This window comes from Bos mutus, chromosome 9 (genome assembly GCF_027580195.1).
Source record: "Bos mutus isolate GX-2022 chromosome 9, NWIPB_WYAK_1.1, whole genome shotgun sequence".
NCBI classification, from domain to species: Eukaryota; Metazoa; Chordata; class Mammalia; order Artiodactyla; family Bovidae; genus Bos; species Bos mutus.
In genome coordinates this window covers 83000183-83006285 of record NC_091625.1, presented here as the reverse complement: position 1 = coordinate 83006285, position 6103 = coordinate 83000183, and positions in this window count along the sequence as shown.

Here is a 6103-nt window from a genome sequence, read left to right as displayed (position 1 = left end):
ATTTTTAGGTTACTTTAAGCCATTTACTTTCCATTGTGTTCTAAAGAGCTGACTCTGAAAACGTGTTGATTAAAATTGATGTTAAAAAAGTTAAATTCACAAATAACTGTGCATCTCATGATTGGGGGTATATATGCCAACTAAGGCACAGGTGTGCTCCAACTTGAGCAATAAGTAAAATGAGCTGAATAGACTGAAGCTGCCAGTATGATCTAAACTGTTAAGATAAATGGGGTAGACAAAAGGAGACTTATACCACAATAGGTCCACTTACACCCTGCAGTGAGGTCCACAGTCAAAAGACTAGGAGGAAGGGAAATAATTGTGATAATTCATACTCAATTTGTTGTGATTTTTTACTTTCATGATTTATCAATTTTGCGATATTTCTACAATAGCTAGGACTTCTTATCAAAGAGGTTATTTGACCCAGATTTCCTTAATCATTACTTAATCATCATAATCTGTCTTCTTGTAGGCTACATTTCTGCACCATTTCTCAAACAGTTTATATCCTTTCACATCTCTGAGCCTTTACATATGCTTCTTTTGCCTACAATGAAAAGGGAAATTGTTAGTTGCTCGGTGTGTCTGGTTCTCTGACTCTTTGTGACCCCATGGACTCTATCCATAGAATTCTCCATTCCTTTCTCCAGAGGATCTTCCTGACCTAGGGATTGAACCCAGGTCTCCTGCACTGCAGGTAGATTTCTTTACTGTCTGAGACACCAAGGAAGTCTTGCCTAGGATGGCCTCCAAATTCTTTGGTAAACTTCAGATGCTTGGTAAGGATCCAGTTCTGATATCACCTGCTTTTTCATAGACCATCCCAAGCCAATGAGTTGCCCTCATCTATGTCCTCATCCACTTTTTAAAAAAATCATATCTTTTTTTTCAGTATTCATTACACTGCACTGTCATTTGCTGATATCTACCCTCTAGGCAGAAACCATGTCTTAATTAGCTTTGAATCCCTGTGCCTAGCAGAAGGCCTTACACACACAAGGCATTCAGTAGTTGTCTGCTAAACTAATCATGAAAAACAATTGAATATTTTTAATGCTATTTCAGTTAGCTGTTAGTGGTAAAGAATCTGCCTTCCGATGCAGGAGACTCAAGAGACAGAGATTCAATCCCTGCTTTGGGAAGATTCCCTGGAGGAGGAAATGGACTCAATCCCATGGACTGAGGAGCCTGGCAGGGCTCATGAGGCCACAAAAGTGTCAGATACGACTGAGAACCTGTACTTAGCTTTTGCTGCATAACATGCCACCCCAAAACTTCATGGCTTGAAACTAGTTTAATTAACTTATGATTAGTTGACTGGGTTTGATCTGGCCTGACTTAGCTGATCTCTGTCTGGTTGGCTTATGCACCCACGGTCAGCTGATGGGTCAGCTAGAGGTTAGGTGATCTAAGACAGCATTACAGACATATCTGGCAGTTGCCAGGTTGTTGGCTGGAGTGGTGGGGATCATTAGGCCACATGTCTCTCATCATCCCTCAGGCTAGCCCAGGCTTATTTATGTGGCAGCAGCAAGAACACAAGAGAGTAAGCCCCAGTGTGCAAGCTACTGCTTGTCACCTCTGTGAATGCCCCATTTCCCAAAGCAGCTACATGCTAAGCCCAGATACAAGGGATGGAGAAATAGATTCTGTATCTGGGTGGGAGAAGAAGCAAAGGCATGTTGCAAATGAGTGTGTGTATAGAAATGGGGAGAATCTGGCCATTTAAATCTACCACAAATGCCCAGGAAATTTCCAATCTGGTAGTCCTGCCTTTCCTCTTTAGGTTTTTCTAGCAAAATCCCCTAAATATTACACACTATTCAAAAATTAAGAGCCAGTTCCAAAATGGAGGAGAGCATCATGATTTCTAAGGGCAGGGGGTGGGGCTGCACAGGTCAGAGAAGCAGCAGCAGGAGGGGAGCATTGTGGTAGAAAAGGGACTCCTTTTTATACTTTTAATGTTTACAGGATCTGTAGTCATCACCTATCTCTCATTGCTAATATTAGTAACTTGTAAGTTCTTTTTTATTTTTCTTAACTACTTTTGGTAAGGCTTTATCTCTGAACTTTCTATCCTGTTGATTGGTCTATATGACCCCCACTCCTAGGCATATACCTGGAGAAAACCATAATTCAAAAGATACATGCAGCCTAATGTTCAATGCAGCACTGTTTACAGTAGGCAGGGCATGGAAGCAATCTAAATGGTGATCAATAGAGGAATGGATAAAGATGATGTGGTACATATATACAATGGAATACTATTCAGTCATAAAAAAGAACAAGACAATGCCATTGGCAGCAATATGGATGGACCTAGAGATGGTCATACTGAGTGAGCTAGAGAAAGACAAATATGGTATCACATGAAATCTTAGAAAAGATGAGCTTGTTTACAAAACAGAAGTAGAGTCACTGATATAGAAAACAAACTTATGGTTACCAGGGAATAAGCGGTGGGAGGAAGAGAGAGAAATTGGGAGACTGGGATTAACATATGTACTGCTGCTGCTGCTGTCGCTTCAGTCGTGTCCGACTCTGTGCGACCCCATAGATGGCAGCCCACCAGGCTCCCCCGTCCCTGGGATTCTCCAGGCAAGAACACTGGAGTGGGTTGCCATTTCCTTCTCCAATGCATGAAAGTTTAAAGTGAAAGTGAAGTCGCTTAGTCGTGTCCGACTCTATGCGACCCCATAGATGGCATCCCATTCCTGGGATTCTCCAGGCAAGCACAATGGAGTGGGTTGCCGTGAAAGTGAAAAGTGAAAATGAAGTCGCTCAGTCGTGTCCGACTCTTCGCGTCGCCATGGACTGCAGCCCACCAGACTCCTCAGTCCATGGGATTTTTCAGGCAAGAGTACTGGAGTGAGGTGCCATTGCCTTCTCTGGACATATGTACATATAAAATAGATAACTAATAAGGACATACTGTATAGTACAGGAAACTCTACTCAATAATTTGTAATGGCCTTCATGGGAAAAACAGTGGATATATGTATATGTATAACTGATTCTCTTGCTATATACCTGAATCTAACACAACATTATAAATCAACTATACTCCAATAAAAATTTTAAATAAAAAATTAAAAAATAATGCAAAAGATATATCCTGCAAGCAATAATCAGAAGAGTTGAGTGACTCTACTCATATCAGACAAAATAGACTTCAATAGAAATGTGTTACTAGATATGAAGAAAGATTTTATAATGATAAAATGAGCAACCCATCAAGAAGATATGACAACTATAAACCTGTGTGCATCTAATAAGGGAAACATAAGATATAAAACAAAACCTGTCAGAATTAAAAGGAAAACTAGACATTGAACAATAATAGTTAAACCTTCAATAATTCACATTCAATAATGGATAGAACAAGCATCCCAGAAAATCATCAAGGATATAGAAAACTTGATTAAATACTATTAATCAATTAGATCTAAGAGACACCTATGAAACATTCCATCTAACAATGGCAGAATACCTATTCTTCTTAAGTGCACATGGAGAATAATCCAATGCAGATCATATTTTAGACATGAAACAATATATTTAAAAGGATTAAAATCACACATAATTTCTGACCACAAGGAATAAAATTGGATGTCAATAATAGAAGGAAATTTGGGAAAATCACAAATATGTGGAAACTAAGCATCACATGCCTAAATAACCAATGGATCAAATAGGAAATCACAAGGAAAATTAGAAAATAATTTGAGATGAATGAAAATAAAAACACAAAATACTGAAATAGGTTGAAGTTAAAGCAGTGCTACAAACACCTTTATAAATGTCTACATCAAAAAAAGAAACATCTCAAATATCTCAATCAGTTAGCTAATCATCTACCTTAAGAACGTAAGAAAAAAAGAACAAAGTAAACTCCAAGCAAACAGAGTGGAAATAATAAAGTCTATAGAAGAAATAAAGGAAATGGAGAATAGAAAGTATCAACCAAACCATCAGTTAGTTTTTCAGAAAGATCAATAAAACTGACAAACCTTTCCCCAGACTGACCAAGCAAAAAAGAAAGAGGACCTGTTACCAGAACAAGAGATGAATGGGAGGACACTGCATCATTACATTCATACGAAATGTCCAGAATAGGCCAACTCATAGAGAAGGGAGGTTGATTACCAGTTTCCCAGGACTGAGACAAAAGGAATATATGGAGTTACTCTTTATAAGTTGGGGATCCTTCTTCAGGTAGTGAAAATATTTTGTAAAAATATACTTGAGGCCTCCCAGGTGGCTCAGTGATAAAGAATCTGCCTGGCAGGTGACGCAGGAGATGCAGGTTCGATCCCTGGGTCAAAAAGATCCTCTGGAGGAGGAAATGGCAGCCTACTCCAGTATTCTTGCCTGGAAAATTCCATGGACAAGAGAAGCCTGGCAGGCTGCAGTCCATGGGGTTGGACATAGAGGTGGACATAACTGAGCATGCACATATACTAAAGAGCAGTGAATTTTGCACCTAAAAGGGGTAATTTTGTGGCATAAGCTCTATCTCAATTTAAAATATCCACACACAGGATTTATTATCATTAACCTACATAGGGTATTGAAATTTTCACCTGTGCTTTATTTTGTCTGCTGTTAATTTGATCATCAAAATTGTTGTTACAAACAGAAATGTTCAGAGCATTAATCTCATTTGTGTGCTGCAAAGTAGATCTAACACTCATAATTTCCTCATTTATCTTTGCTTCCTTCTGCATTAAAAATTTATCCATGTGTAAAATTAAAAGTACAAAAAACTGATTACAACATCACAACTGATAGGCACTTTGAATAGTTGATAATCTAGCAACAGTAAAAGGTTCAACAGTGATAGTCACCCATTAATGAGTGCATCACAGAAAGGGACTTCAGTTATTTACCATTCTCTTCATGTTGACTCTAATATCCTCTCCTTTTTTTGCTACTCAACCAAACACTTCTGGAAAGCCAGTGAGTGGAAATGATGTTTACCTAGTGATGAACTTTAAACTGCACCATTGTCAAACTTTGGATCTTTGATACTAATAGCAAGTGAGTATGAGACACTGGAGTTGAGAACTTGAGGACAAACCCTAGTGCAAACCCTAGGCTACTGAAATATTTACCTCTTAAAATAACCTCCTAAAAATAGTTAATTCTTTATTGTACTACTGCATTCACATTGCTGCTCTCTACCATTATTCAGCTCCTTTTTCAACTCTGATCAATACTTTCTTAAGGAGGTTACTGTGAACCCTAGAAAATCCTGATATCAAAGGGTATGTGGAAACTTTTAGTTCACTGTTCTCATTGAGGGTCAATGTCAAGAAAGTATTTTCTAAACAAAACACCAAAAGGCATGCAGAGCTACTCAGCCACTCTGCATTCCCTCAGGGTCTGGAACATCTCCATTCCTTCACTCTCAGTGGGGAAACTTGCTTGTAACATAACAGGAAACAGAAGACTCAATCAGACAGCCCAGCATGTTCCTCCCCATATTTATTCTAAATTGTTTTTTTGCATGTGTATTTATCTTTCTCTCCCCCTACCAGCCTTTGTTCGTTAAAATACTCCTCCTAAGTGGTTTAAAAGGTTAATCTCTTATATTAGTGCTCTGGATCTCATCTTTCTCTCCATCCAGGGAAATACGCTCCATGCATTAGCATTTATTGCCCTGTACATTCAAATTCCATCTCCATATTAAATGTTCTCTCAGTTTGTAAATACAATTGCGTTCTTCATCTTAAGCAGAAACCTCCATGTGTGTTTCACTGCCCTCCTCCCTTTCCTCCATCCCATCATATCTCGTGGTTTATCAAGCCCCTTGAAAGAGTAGTTTACCCTCACTGTGTATTTATTAGTTCATGTCTCATTCACTAGCCACCTTAAGCAATTTGCTTTCCCCTGCAGCAATGGCAAAGAAACCATTTTTAGTAAAGACTTTTTAATTGCCAATTCCACGAGAGTATTTTTCTGTCTTTATCTTATTTAAACACTGTGACACTTGAAACTCTTGCTTCCCTTGTCTTCTCTTAACTACTTCCTCCTATTTTCCTTTAATTTATTTTGGCTGCTCATAACTGGTCTTCTAAAGGGCATGGACTATGTC